Consider the following 16082-nt stretch of genomic DNA (forward strand, 5'->3'; position numbering starts at 1 on the left):
TCTCTACTACTTTTTGATAACCCTAAATATTCCCAGAGGTAGCTGTCTGTAAATGCCCTATATACCTGAATAAAGTCTCCTCTTAAATATTTAGATGACACACTGAACAAGTTCAGATATTTAAATCTTTCATAATAACTTAATTTTTAACATCCATGGATGTCCTTGGTATATTTCCACTGTACTTTTTCTAGTTTACTCATACTTGTTTTCTTATAATGTTTCCATATTGTTATTCCATACACACATGTTGGTCTCATGTAACTAACAATCACTTCTTCATTTCTGATTTCCTATACTTTATAAATCTTTTTATACAACCTATAGCTCTATAACCATTTTAGAGGTGAGAATCAAACCCTGTACATCATGTCTGTGAGGTAAACACTTTAATCCTTACACTGACCCCCAAACCCTAAAGGATGGGATATTATGTGATACTGTTGTACCAAACACATTTTTTTCTGGGCAGTTGCAGTAATTACTGGCTAATCTCTCTACTCTGGGCAATGATTTGAGGCAATGTAAAGTTAAAAAATATCAATGTGACTTAAATTATTAAAAGGCTAACAGTTTACATGATAAATTTATTAAAAAAGTGGTAAGTTTTGTTAAGGGTACAGATAATAACAACTTAATTAAAACTCGCTATAAGCAGAAAAGACATCCCCATACACAATCTATTTTAAAGAATGGAGAAAGCTACTGAGTTTATTACTGCAGAGGATACTTAATTTGCACGATACTGATATTGCATTTCCTTCTTTATCAACTGTTTCTAAAAAAAGGTAACTACCCTTTTGAAAATGAAGGCAGGCTGTAAACATAGGAAACACTGGAGGAATGCTACAGAGACTGCAAGAACTGATAACTAACCAGAGTTAAACTATACTGATAATTTACAACTTAATAAATAATATTTCTTCTTTTCGTTTATCTGATCATAACAAATCATTACTTAATAAGGGACTTAACTTTATTTCTATCTCCCCTGTATCAGAGATGCAGTTTGTTGATAACGTTAATGCATTTTGACAAAGGATACATTTAATGTGGTAATTTGGGATACTGACATTTGTAACAAGGAAGCTTGGTAAAAAGAAAGCTTTTTCACAACTATCTGATGAAAGATTTTATCAGAAAGTAATTTTGGACCGGGCCAAGAGATTTAAAAAGGAAATTGATTGCTATTTTATGGTTGGTAGTTGAGTAAGGCATTATGGGTTCTAAAGCTACATTTTATTAAATGTTAATCATCCCAAGATGCACTAGTTTTATATGTTGCCCAAGTACATAAATATACTTTTCATCCTCCTGGGAGGCCTATAGTATCTGGGCATGGTTCTTTAACGGGACCTTTCTCCGAATATTTCACATCCTACTTTAAACAATTGCTAGGTTTCTTTAGATCTTGTATTCAAGACACTGCTGAGTTTCTTCAGATACTACAGAAGACACAAATTGAATCTCACTGATTTATGTGCATGTTAGATGTGAAGTTGTTATATAACAATATACCTTACTGGGATGGTCTAATGGCTTTGAAATATTGACTTTATAAGACCAATTAATATAGCCCAGGACTCATTACATTTGACTTTGTCTCACGGAGCATGTGCTAACCAAAAATGCGTTTTATTTTGACTACTGGTGCTTTTTTTGATCCTATTTATGCAGATTTGTTTATGGGCTACTTGGAAGATCATTTGATTTAGGACAACAGCTACAACATCTTTACCTATGCCAGGATATATGAAGTAGCTATTTGGAAGATTTTTTTGGCTGGTTTGGACTTCGGATATTTCAGATTTGAAGGAGTTTATAGATAATTTCAATAAGAATAACTGATGGCTACAGTTTAGTTTAAATTATGATCAATTACAGATACCTTTTCTGGATGTTATGGTTGTTAAACAGGAAGATGGAACTCTGAGAACACTGTATAGAAGAGTTCCATAAAAATTATCTATTGGCTGCTACAATTGCTCATCCATGGTACATAAAAAAAAAAAATACCTTCATCACAATATTATAGGGTAAAGAAAATTTGTTCATAATCGCAAGATTATAATAATTATTAATTGGATCTAACTAATAGATTTTTATTGCACGGGTACTGCCAGCAGGATCTTTTTAAAGCCAAAAAATCAGACAATAAAGACACATCTCCATCATAGTCCAAGAAGGAAAAAAATCTGGTTACATAGATATTGTTTCTATGGTAACTACTTTTGGTTCAAATCCTGATTTATTCAAACAAGGAAATAAACATTGGAATATTTTGCTTGCTGATAAATTGTAAAAATGCTACCAGTCAGATGTAAATTTAGTTTTAGGCAGAGAAAACATACAACTGAGAGAATGAGTTTTTCAAGAGATAATTAGATAAGCTTCCTTCAGAAAAATCAAACATTGTCAGGTACAATTTTATTGGGCTGCTGTCCATGTGGTCATTGTTCAGCATGTAAAGTTGTCTTCAAAACTGCTAGTTTTATTTCCGCAAATATTTCTAGAGTGTTTAGTATAAACACTCCTCCCTCAATGACCTCTATACCATTACTCAAGATTCCTTCCTATCCGCTGAATCCTGGTGCACTAGCTCCCAACTTATCCTAAATCCCAAAAATACAAAACTTCTTCTCTTCTGCCCAACCAGATATACCTCCCCATCCACAACCTTCAGTATCTTCTCTAATAATAAAACTATTATCACTCCAACAAACCATACCAAATTACTAGGAGTGGAAACTGACAATAACTTGAAAGTTGATATTCACATTGCCCAATCCATTAAAGAAGTTCATAAAAAACTAGGTCTCCTATATAAAGTAAACCAAAGATACGCAGGGTAGACTAAGTGCACGGATCAAACAAATGTAACCAAAAGTCCAAAAAGAAATCCAGCACAAGAGAAAGATGAAAATTCTTAGAAGTTTATTGTGGCAACCCCCATAAATATAATATCTACAGCAAACCAGTTTCGGCTGAAAATTCAAGCCTTCTTCAGTGCAACAAAATGTATTCATTAGAGCAAAACCAATTACTGCTTATATACACACAGATTAGCCAGAAAGGCTTAATTGGAGTGATTCATCAGTTAGTCAGTTAATCCAAACCAAAAAATTAGCTTAACTCATTCAGGCCAGGTTTAAATAGAGCACCTAGCCTGATTATCCAAGAAGATTCTTTATTATTTAATATATTGTGCCATCCAGCTTTGGATGTCCTCTTCATTTGTATTTTGTCTATGATAGTAAAGGTGAATTTCACAGTTTATGTGGTCTATGAACCCAGGATTTAAACTATACCCAGTTCTACAGGAACTCTTGTTGAATGCTGATCTGACATAGACAATTAACATATTCTAATGAATAATGGACAAGAATTTTCATGTCTAGGTGAGGTGGCAGAGACGAAGTCGGTCACCCTTTATTTAAACATATAAAGTAACAATTTGTTTGTTACCACGAATAGTGGGCCTTATTGAATATATAAATGATAGATGGCTGAGACGTAGGTTGGCCACAGTTGATTTTCAATTATTAATAGGTTTAACTTGGGTTCTATAGACCTTGAAGGTGTTTGGGTTATTTGTTATTTTTTTCCCAACTTAAGGGCTGTTGGGGGCAACACTTGGTGAATTTTTATTAACATTGTCTTGCATCATGTTTTGCTCATTATCAGAGTTCTATTGAGTGGACATTCTGGTTTAAGTCAATATACATGACCTATTCACTTTGAAGGTTATTCATTTATTTGATTACTTACTTATTTCGGTTGGCTCAACAACAGCATTATTTAAATTATTGATATATCCTGTTCTATTTGACATTATGGATCTCACGAGGATATTGCAAGGCCTATCAGCTGATAGAGATAATTTAGAGGTTTTTGGTTTTCAACCATCCAATTCTACCAATCCTACCCTTGAAAAAGAAGACTCCAAATACCTTTGTGGGTTACTATTTCAAAAGTTGACTAAAAACACGAGGACACTCAGGGCCAACATTTGGAACCTGAAACTATTTAAAGCTTATAAGCTTAAGGATATTACACCACAAGGTTTACGAGTCAGGATTCAACCTCTCGTGGGTCAAATTGATGACCAAATTTCTCAAGAATGGGCCCAAGCACAACATAAAGCATCCATGTTTTTCGTGGATATCTTGATTGCTTATTATGAAAGAATGATAGAGAAATATATAGGGGAGCTCACTGTCAGTTGTCAAGAGGCTAAGGTATATGAGTCAGAAAGCTTTTTTAGCAGCTATCTAACCAATCTGGCTAGAGATTTATCAACATTAGAGGAACAGCTTGTTAAAAAGAAAACCCAAAAATTCCAAAGGGACACTATAGATTATGAAAAGGGGAAACCCTTTGTTACTTAAAAAAGTGTACGTTTTTCTGACTCGGGTTTCAAAACAACTAATAGAAAAAGAGAGACCAAGATCAATACTCAGAAAAACAGTACAGACACATATAGTGACACTTCTCAGGAGGATTCATCCTCTGCCACTGATTTAGGCTCCCTTTCCACCCAAGAATCTCCATTAGCCAAAAGAAAACCTCATGCAGACCCTTTAAGCACAAGAAACGTAGGGGGGGTAGGAAACACAGAAAAAATAACACACAACATTCAACAGTTACTAGAGAAGATTGTATCGCATTAAACAATGTACATTATATTTCTTCACACCAACTGTCTGATGTACAAATTAAAGTATTGAACAAGGGTTTAAACTTTGTACCGACTTTTGTGGTGCCTGAACATGTTTTGGTTAATGAATTGAACAACTTCTGTAGACTACTTAATTTGAAAATATTTTTTTCAGATGCAACTAATACTCAAAGATCTACTGGGTTCCAATTTGGGAAATCCAATTTTCAGCCCCCCATGGACAAGCATGTTGCTATTTTCAAGGAATGTGTCCTCAAAGATTTACATTTTTCTCATGAATATCAGGTGATCAGACATAATTTAACCAAAGTGAAACAACACGCCCTACAGGACCTTAGTTCCAATCATGATATAGTTATTTTACCGGCTGACAAGGGGGGTGGCATTGTGGTGATGAATTGGGACATGTACCAGGCGGAGGCTGAAAAACAACTGTCCGATCCCCGCTTTTACATACATATGGTTGTGGATCCAACTCCTAATTTTAAAAAAGAAATGGATTCCTTTCTAGACCTAGCCACAGAGGAAGACATAATTAATCAGAAGACCTGCAGACAACTTAAGGTGTCAGATCCCATACCCCAATATTTAGACTTACTTCCAAAGATACACAAACATTCCACCTGTCCTCCGGGATGACCTATTGTGTCAGGGAGGGGATCCTTAACTGAACCTTTATCTGCCTTCCTCACTGAATACCTGCAACCTTAATTATCTAAGGTTAGTTCTAGGATAAAAGATACTACACAATTTCTTAACATCATTCAGGATGCACAATTGGAACCAGACTGGTATTTATGTACACTTGATGTCACTTCTCTATATACTAATATACCACATTGGGCCGGATTACAGGCCATTCAATATTGGCTTGAAACATCACAACTATACACTCCTGGGTTCAACACACTCCTTGTATCTCTAACTGAACATGTGCTGACAAAAAATGCTTTTTATTTCCATGGCAAATCATATTGGCAGGTTTGTGGCACAGCAATGGGAGCATCCTTTGCTCCTATTTATACTGATTTGTTTATGTTTTTTTTGGAGGAACAGCTAATATATGATGACCATCAATCTTTTTCTTGAACAGTTAGATATCTGGAGATGATATCTGGATGACTGTTGGATGGTGTGGCGGGGGGACCAGCTATATGTGCATGAATTCATTCAATATCTTAATGAGAACAAATGTGGCATTCAGTTTACATTACACATTGAGTACCATCAAATTACATTTTTGGATGTTACCATAACTAGACAGGAAGATCACACTTTAGAGACACGGGTACATAAGAAATTTCCAGAATACAATACCCTATTACATGCCTCTAGTTATCACCCTCGCCACATCATCAACAACATTACAAAATCTCAATAAATACACATTAAACGTATATGTTCCTCCAAACAAGCTCTCCAAGCCTGCCAACAGGATCTAACTAATAGGCTGCTTACCAGAGGATATCATGAGGACTGCATTTCTCGAACCATAACTCAGGTGAATCAACTAGATAGAGCTCAACTTTTAGAATACAAAGACAGAACTACTCGGGTTACCACACAGAATTCACAACCCATCAGGTTAGTTACTACCTTTAGGGCTAACACCTACAGGTTTAAAAACATTATTAATAATCATTGGGACATTTTGCTTGCCCATGACCAACTGAATGGATTACTTAATCCCAGGTGTTTATTTTCTTACCGTAGAGGTAGAATAAGAAGTTATGTACCTACCATAACGTTCCATGTTAGTTGTCTTCTCTCACCTTCTTTCTTGCTGGATGGTTCGGAGCCGATCCTCGGCTCCGACTCGGCACTTGCTAAGCTCGAGAGCTAATTTTAAAAGCTCGAGGCAACCCTATATCCCATGATGCAAGGCGGAGACTACCCAGATCTCGTTTGGTAGCTAAGGAAATTATGGAATATATTCTTCCAACTGTAAAGGAGGAAGAAAAAGTAACAATACTAAAAATGACAATCATAATCATCATAATCCTCTGAAAGGGATCAACCTAATCTAGTGACACTAGAAGCTGATTAGCTAGAAAAAGGATAAAGCCTCTTAAGAGAAGAGGCATAATCTTCTCGGTCTGACCAGGCTAGGGGATGGAGGCGGGGCGAAGAAAGAAGGCGAGAAGACAACTAACATGGAACGTTATGGTAGGTACATAACTTCTTAATGTTAAGTTGTCAATCTCGCCTTCATTCTTGCTGGATGGGACCGCGTCCCTAACACCTCTATCCTGGGTGGCTCAATGGAACAGACTCTTGAGAATGGTGGAACCAAAATTCGCTCTGTTTCTGGAGGCCAAGTCTAATTTGTAATGTGAAACAAAGGTATGAGGAGAGGCCCATGTGGCTGCTGCACAAATAGTGTCTATTGGAAGTCTAGCCTGAAAAGCTGTAGATGTAGCTAGAGCTCTGGTAGAATGGGCTTTTGGCCTAGAAATCAACTATTTGCCTCTGAGCTGATAAATGTAAGTAATCACAGAAGACAGCCATCTAGATAAAGTCACCTTGGAAACTGGAAAGCCTTTCCTGTTCTCTGCATAGGATAGAAACAGTTGATCAGATTTCCTAAAATGTTTAGTTTTGTCTAGATAATATCTGAGTTGGCGGTGAACATCAAGACAATGTAATTTTTGTTCCGCTCTATCAGAATAATTTGGGAAAAAACTGGAAGATCAATGGATTGATTTAAGTTCGTCTGCAATGACACTTTGGGTAAGAAAGACAGATTAGTCCTTAGAGATACCCTGTCTTTGTGGAAGATTAAGTAGGGAGGACGAATGCAGAGAGCATGAAGCTCAGATACTCTCCTGGCAGAAGTAATGGCGACTAGAAAGAGTGTCTTCCAAGAAAGAAATTTCAATGAACAGGCAGCCGCAGGTTCGAAAGGGGGGAGAATCAAGGATGTTAAAATTAAATTTAGATCCCACTGTGGTGGGGGGTCTCTAATCGGAGGTTTAAGTAAAAAGATACCTCGAAGGAATGCCTTGCAAAGTTTATGTGACATAATGCTGTGGTCCAAAAAGCCTATATGAAAATTCGAAATGGCTGCCAGCTGAACTTTTACTGTGGAGGAAGAGGATCCTGAATGAAAAATCTCAGCTAGGAAGTCCAAGACCGAATGAATCAGAGCAGTATAGGGGTCTATATTCCTAGCTTTTGCCCAGAAGGAGAAACGTTGCCATTTACTAGTGTAAATCCTACTGGTAGAAGATTTAAGGGAAGCTACTATGATATCCCGGACGGGATTAGAAATCATAGGAAGCCTGGCTAAGGATGGAAGTGGAGCAACCAAGCAGTGAGGTTGAGAGAAGGTATGGACTGGTGCAGCTGCCCCGACTGGTGGGTCAGAAAATCTGGAACCGGGAACAGATGCCATGGCTGTACCAAGAGATAACGATGTAGGAACGGAAACCATATCTGTCGAGGCCAATAAGGGGCAATGAGAATCAACTTGGCTCTCAAGGCGGTTGCTTTCTGAATTACTTGAGGTATCAGAGGAAAGGGGGGAAAGGCATAAAGAAGTCCCCGGGGCCAATCTTGGGTTAGAGCGTCTCTGGGGGGATGGCCTGGAAGGGGGAAGAGAGAGAAGAAGTCTGGGCATTTGCTGTTTTGAGGTGTAGCAAAAAGGTCACAGCAAGGAAGGCCCCACTCCTGAAAAATCTCTTCCGTCACTGATTGTTTGAGAGACCACTCGTGAGGCATGAGAATAGCTCTGCTCAACCTGTCCGCTATGATGTTGGATTTCCCGGGGATATGCGTTGCTATCAGAAACCGCTGAGAAGAGATTGCCCACTGCCAAAGTCTGAGAGCCTCTCGACACAGTGGATAGGACTTGGTTCCGCCCTGTTTGTTGATATACCACACTACGGACATATTGTCCGTTAGGACTGCAATAGTTCCCAGGAGAAGAGAGTCGTTGAGGGCTTGCAATGTTAAAAGCACTGCTCTCATCTCTAGGACATTTATGTGCAGATGGTATTCGAAAGGTTGCCAAGTGCCATGGACCATCCTGCCCTGATAATGCCCCCCCCCCACCCGATCAGGGAGGCGTCCAATGTAACCGTGGCGACTGGGGCAGGAGGAACAAAGGGTCTGCCCTGATGGACTTGAGGGGACGATATCCACCAGGTCAGATGCCTTTTGCAAGTTGGAGTTATTGTGATCTTGTGACGCATGGGAAGTTGTTGAAAGGACCATTGGGCGAATAGCATCCATTGTAGAAGACGCATGTAAAAGCGGGCAAAGGGAAGAAGTGTTTTGGTGGCAGCCATAAGACCCAATACTTTCAGAGCAAATCTGGCCTGAATTTTGTTGCTGAGAAGAATCACCTGGACGTGACTTTGAATGTCCAAGATCCTTTGGTCTGTTAACTTTGCTGAAAGTTGTACGGTGTCCAATCTTGCGCCTATAAAAGTAATAGATTGACAAGGCGACAAGGCAGATTTTTCGAAATTTATAGAAATACCTAGCCCTCTGCAAATGTGAATGGTGTAATCTCTGGCTTGGAGAAGTTGATGCCTGGTGGTGGCAGTGAGGAGCCAGTCGTCTAGATATGGAAACACCTGGAATCCTTGACGTCTCAGGTGAGCCGTAACCACTGTCATACATTTGGTGAACACTCTGGGGGCTGTAGTGAGACCAAAGGGCAGGGCCCTGAATTGGAAGTGACTGGTCCCCAGCCGAAAGCAGAGAAATCTTCTGGAGCGCCTGTGAATTTTTATGTGATAGTACGCATCCTGAAGATCTACCGAGCACATCCAATTGTCCTTGTCCAGAAAGGGTAGAATGGACTGAAGCATGACCATCCGGAATCTTGTTTTCTTTACAAACTTGTTTAGTTTGCTCAGATCTAATATTGGTCTCCAGTCCCCTGTCTTTTTTGGTACTAAAAAGAACCTTGAGTAGATTCCGGATCCTATTTGGTCTGCTGGGACTGGCTGGATGGCTCTTTTTGCTAGCAGTTTTGATATCTCTGGTACTGCTAGTTCCCTTAGACCGGGTGGAACGTCTGGAAGGGTTCCTTTTTGCTGAATTGGGGTTTGAATAAAGGGAATTTTGTAACCTCGGATATAATCGACTGTACCCATTTGTCTTGAGAAAGGGAAAGCCAGGCTATTGGGTACAGCGATAATCTTCCCCCGACTGCCTCCGAAGGTGGACAATCGGGCAACATCTCAGGGATGCTGGAAGGGTTTGTCAGAAAGAGGCTCTCTGCTACCCTGATTCTGTGGACCTCCTCTGCCCCTAGGGCGGCGTCTGTTGTTGTTACCCCCTCTGCCTCTGGGGGTAAACTGACCTCGTGCGTCAGGCGTGACTCCTTGAGATTTGTGGAACCACATTTTCCCTCCCTTCTGACCTTTTGGGTAAGGTCTTGAAGGGGTGGAGAAACGGACTCCTACGGCAGAAAGAATCTTGCCATCTTGTTCGCATCTAGTCAAAGTGTCTTTCACTTGAGGTCCAAACAAGGTCGAACCATCAAAAGGGGAGTTTGTGAAGGACGCCTTGAAGGGGTCTGCAAAATTACAAAGCCGCATCCAGGACTGACGCCTTAAAGCCACTCCTGTGCCTGTGGCCCTACTCGCTCCATCGGCTGCATAAGAAATGAGCCGCATGGAGGAGTTAACAATGGAGTTTAGGATTCCTAGCTGTGAGCTAATCTTATCTTGAGACCCAGCAGCTGACGGATCCTGTAAAACTTCTCCCAACTCTTTAAGAACATCTCTTTGAAGGCAGGTGAAGTGACACAAGTAGTTCAGCGATCGCATGGCAAAGGTCGCTGAAGACAAAATCCGCTTGCCGTACCTGTCCATAGTCCCAGAATCCTTGTTAGGCGGATGGACAGGTACTGAAGGATCAGCTAGTTCCTTCTTGGTGGCTGCAGCCACCACCATGGCATCAACCGGGACACCTTTTGTCAAATATTGCCTATCAGGTGGGGCCGTAATGAATTTAGAAGGCCTCCTAGGAATAGGTTCCACCGAATCCGGGGCCATCCACGCCTTCCAAGCCACCACATCCATAAGAGGGTCGAAAGGCGGAGACACCCAGGAGGTGGAGGGTCGAGATCCGAACGCCTCCAGGTACACTGACTCGTCCTCAGAAGGATTAAGGGAGGGCCAGTTCCCCCTCTGCTTAAGGAGTTCAAGGATGTCTGAGAAAGAGACATCCTCAGAGGAGGACCTTGGGGATCCCTCCAACTCATCCAAGTCAGTATCAGATGTAATAGACTCGGAGGAGTCTAGATGTTTCCTCTTACATGTCCTCTTACGCGGAGGTTCACCTGACGGATCAGGAGAAGCCTTGGAAGAGGAAGATATTCCCAATGGGGAAACCTGAGGCATTGGATCTCTGGGTCCGGGAGCAAGAGAGTGGGAAGAGACGTCAGCAGGCACTGTAGTGGGAGGAGCTGATGGAAAGTACAGTTTTGTACCTACCATAAATGTAGATGTTCGAGGATCCACATTGCTGCAGTCCTAACTATTGGGTAGTCCGCTGTCCAGTCATATCCTCAGTCTTTTCTTGCCCCAGATGTCAGAAGACCCTGAAAAGATAAGGCCAAAAACAAACTCCCAAAATACCTGCACCAAAAATATATATATATATAATATATACACAATTAGCAGAATATAACCTCACCTACACAACCACCCCTAAACACAGAGGGAAGGAGGGAGGCTGCAGCAATGTGGATCCTCGAACATCTACATTTATGGTAGGTACAAAACTGTACTATGTTCTTCATTCCACATTGCTGCAGTCCTAACTAGTAGAATCCCAAAGCAGAGGTAAGGGAGGCTGGCAAATCATAAGGAAGCAGGAACTGACAACATGCCTTGCAAAATAGCTGTGGCAAAACCAGCCCTAGACTTAGAGTATAGAGGAAGGTGATAATGCTTAGAGAAAGTATGCACTGAACTCCAAGTAGCTGCCTCCAAAATATCCTTAGTTGCCACCCCCCTTAGAAATGCTGTGGAAGTGGCAGTAGCCCTAGTGGAATGAGGCCTAATCCCAGCTGGAATCTCCTTGCCATGATGGGAATAACAAAATGTAATGCAACACCCAATCCACCTAGAAATAGTTTGTTTGGACACAGGCTTGCCCTTTGAAGTCAAAGCAAAAGAAACAAACAACTGCTGAGACTGCCTAAAATCCTTAGTCCTGCTCAAATAATAACGCATAAAAGCCTGTGTACATCTAAAGTGTGCAAAATCTTTTCCCTTATTTTGGGGATCTGCATAAAAGGTAGGCAAATGAATAGTTTGGTTTAAAGCCACACTAGAAACCACCTTAGGCATAAAGGAAGGATAAGATACCTATCCTTATGAAAAAAAAAAGGCTCCACTGCCATAAGGGCCTGCAACTCAGAAACCCTTCTTGCAGAAGTAATGGCCAACAAAAAAGCAGTCTTCCATGACAAGTATTTCAATTCAGCAGTAGCAAAGGTTGTAGAGTAAGTTTCTCCAACACAAAATTGAGATCCCAAGCAGGAGTAGGAGCTGGGGTCTTATATTCTTTGCCCCTCTAAGAAATTGCTTGAACAAAGGATCACGAAAACAATGGTGGGTCACAATCATAGTGAGCTGAAATAGCTGCAGCATGAATCTTAATGGAAGAGAAAGACAAACCTTTGCCCAGTAACTCAGTAAGATATTGAAGAGCCACACTCAAATTAGGCACAGTAATCTCCAAATTGTTTGCTGCACTCCAAAACAAAAATCTCTTCCATTGTACTAGGTCTTCTGGCTTCCATAATCACATTTAAAACTTGTTGAGGAAGCTGAGACCTGCTGTCTTTCAAAACAGAATATGCCAGGCTGTTAGATGTAGAGAGTGAAGCTTGACATTGAGCAGATGCTCTGAGACAACAGGTGTGGAATCAAGGGTAAAGGCCATGGAGGCTTCCTTACCAGACTCCTTAGTAATGGGTACCAGTGCTGCGAGGCCAATCTGGAGCTATTAAAATCATCCTTGGCTTGTCTTGTCTGACCTTTAGAAGCACCTTTGGAAGAAGAGGCAGAGGTGGAAAGGCATACATGAAGATTTTTCCAACTGAAAGAAAGAGCATCCACTTTCCAAGCTGTGTGATGAAATCCTTTGCAAAACTTTGGCAGCTGGTGGTTTAGTGGAGAAGAACAGATCCATGTCTGGAGTTCCCCATGACACTGTCAATTTTTGAAATACATGAAGATCCAGTTTCCACGGGATCCATGATTTGTCTGCTTAATACATCTGCTAAGGAGTTCTGTGCTCGGCAGAAACCTTGCCTGAAGAGTTAGTTGCAGACTGAGTGCAGTCTCCCATAAAATCATTGCTTGTCTGCACAATGGGTAAGAATGTGTTCCCCTTGTTTGTTGATGTACCACATGACAGTTGTGTTGTCTGTTAGAATCAACACCTGCCCTGGAAGAAGTAACTCCTTGAAAGCCATTAATGCAAACTGAACTGCTAACATCTCTTTCATGTTGATATGTAGATGCTGTAGTCTGGCAGGCCACTTGTCTTGTATCCACTTTCCATTTAGATGAGCTCCCCAAGCAACATCTGAGGCATCTGTCGTTAGAATCTGACTTGCCTCTGGCCGGGTCACAGAGAGTCCCTTGTTTAGGTGACATTCCTGAGCCCACCACAAAAATTCCTTTTGAATGCAAGGTATTATTTGAATGACAGTGTCCAAATCCTGGCAGTGCTGTGTCCACAGATTTTGAGATACCATTGTAGCTTCCTCATATGCAGTTTGGCATTGGGAAGCACCAGAATACAAGATGCCATGAACCCTAAGGCTTGAAGGACTGTCCTTGCAGTCAGCCCAGTAACTGAAAGATTCTTTTGTTTGTCCGGGGTTAAAAGGCCATCTGGGCTGCTGTATTCAGTCTCACACCCAGAAAGCACATGTCTTGAGAGGGTACTAGACTGGACTTTATTTCGTTCACAGAATACCCTAGGCATCTTAGCACTGCTATGACAAGTTCCAGATGCTGTAGAAGATCTTCTTTTTCTTGAGCCAGAATCAGGCAGTCGCCCAAGTAAGGATAGATTTGGATTCCTTTTAGCCTGAAGTAAGCTATCACTGGAGCCAGAACCTTTGTGAATACGCAATGCAGAGAACTGATAATGAGAATTTCCAGCTCGATACTTCCTGCAACTTAGTCTGATTGGCACATGAAGGTAAGCTTCCTTGAGATCTAAAGTTACCATCCAGTGATCTTTGCCCAGCAGAGGTAAAAGCTGTGTGTAATCAACATTTTGAACTTGGGAATGTCCAGATAAGTGTTGAGGATAGATAAATCCAGAATTGGTCTCCACGTGTTCCCCTTCTTTGGTACTAGGAACAGGCGAGAATAAAATCCTAGGCCCCTTTCCGGCACAGGAACTGACTGAATGGCCCCTATTTGGAGTAACAGAGAAATTTGCTTGTGAGCCTCTGTCCTTTGAAGAGGAGGAATGTCTGGCATGCCTTTGAAAGGAGGCAAGGTATGGAAATAAAACCTGTAACCGTGGTGAATAATATCCAGAACCCATCTGTCTTGGGTAATAAAATCCCAATTTTCTTTGAAAAGAGACAGCCTGCCTCCCAAAGGTGCTGCCAGGCGAGAATGTACTGGCAGCTGAAAAGGTAGGTCATTGGGTCTGCTTACGAAAGGACTGACCCCTGCCCTCACCAGAAGTCTGAGCAGGAGAACTCCCTGTCCTAGGCCTAAAAGAACCCTGAGCTCTGCCCCTACCACGTCTAGACCTACCCCTAGACTGGGAATCATAAGCAGGATAAGTCCATCCCTTAGTAGGCCAATTTCTACTAAACTTTGGAGGCTGCACCTGTAAAAAATCTTTAACAGTTTGCATAGACTTAGCCTTGTCCTCCATTTTCTTCAAAACTGCTTCCACAGGCCAAACAACACATCAGACTGTAAAGGAGCATCCAAAATTCTTGTCTTAACATGCTCAGCTAAATTCTGATCTCTCAGTCAGGCGAAGAACAGAACCAGTGGCAGCCACCCTGGAGGAGGCCTGCACAGCATCAAAACCACACTGCAAAGAATGTTTACCGACCTGTTCAGACACATGAACTAAATCCTGCAACTCTTTACACTCAATACCTTCAGCCAGAGCATCCACCTTAGATTTCAACTGTGAAAGAAGATAATTCTGATATTTTAACATGTGGAACTGACACTTCAACGCCTCATGGCTAAAGTGGAAGAAGTATACACTTTCTTTCCCCATCTATCCAAAGCCCTTGCCTCTTTATCAGGAGGGACAGGATTTTTAACAACTGAGGCCTTCACACCTTTAGGCCCCTGAGAGACAGTTTCTGGGTCTGCCCTAGGCCTCTTAAAAGATACTTATGAGCTTCAGGCACCCTATAATACCTATCCGGCTTAACTGGGGCAGGAGGCAAAGAATCAGGATTCAGGAAGCCTCTGCAAACACATCTTCCACCACATTCAAAACAGGAGGTATAGCCAAAGGCCTATGCTGGGGTAAAACAAGAACTCCTAAGCCTTTTCCTGGAATCAGAGAAATCTTGACCTTCCCATTTAAAATGCTCCTTCATGGAATGCAGAGTCTCTGAAAATGAAAAATCCTCAGGAGGAGAAGCAGAAGGAGTAGAATCATCCACATCAGAATCAGAATAAGGAGGGTACTCCTGCAAGTCTTCAGCATTGCTCAAAACTCTCAAACTCAGGTTCCACCCTAGGCCTCTTATCAGGAGGGCATAGAACCCTAATCATAGTAATCAAATCCTCTGCCATTTTAAGCATATGTTTCTTAGGCAAAGATCCTGAAATACTAGGAGAAACCCCACAGAAGCTAAACTTGGCCAGCCCCTCAACCAAGCAGTGGAAACTGAAGGCGAGGCTCTAGCCAGCTTAGGAAGAGAGGGCTGAACAGCCACCTGAGAAGCCCCTCAGCCTGGCCTACTTCCTGAGAGGATACATCCTGTAACAGTAAAGTCTCTTCCTGAGACTCCAAAGAGACACCTGGCAAAACCTCCGGCTCCACTGAGCCTTCCAAAGGACGACCGGCGTCTGGGACTGTCGGTTCCTCCATTTGCTGCTTTATCTTTGCGTAATTACAATGCTTCCCAAACACTAACCTGGCACAGTCTAACCTTCTTAATAGTGCGTTTGTTTAATCTAGCACAAGTCCAACAACCAGGCCCTAAACAAGGTATACACAAAGTATGGTAATCCCTATGAGGTATCTGTTTCCCACAAGAAATACAGTTATTCACTTTTTCTGACATCCGGTTAAATACTGAGGCAAGAAAAAACAAAATATTCCCCAACGGGGTACTTAGCCAACTTTGATTCGGTCTGAAACTCTGACTTCAGAAACTTTCAGAACGCCAACCTGCACAAATTGCTTCTGCATCGGACCATGCTGG

The 16082-nt window shown here is 41.5% G+C and overlaps 1 protein-coding gene across 1 annotated transcript in view; it reads right to left on the reverse strand.

The window, feature by feature from the left end:
* LOC122804999 (superoxide dismutase [Mn/Fe]-like) overlaps positions 1-16082 on the reverse strand; it is a 326230-nt gene that overhangs the window by 68474 nt on the left and 241674 nt on the right. The window lies entirely within an intron of this gene.

The sequence above is a fragment of the Protopterus annectens genome, chromosome 6.part0 (genome assembly GCF_019279795.1).
Source record: "Protopterus annectens isolate FY-2018-M chromosome 6.part0, PAN1.0, whole genome shotgun sequence".
Lineage (NCBI taxonomy): Eukaryota > Metazoa > Chordata > Ceratodontiformes > Protopteridae > Protopterus > Protopterus annectens.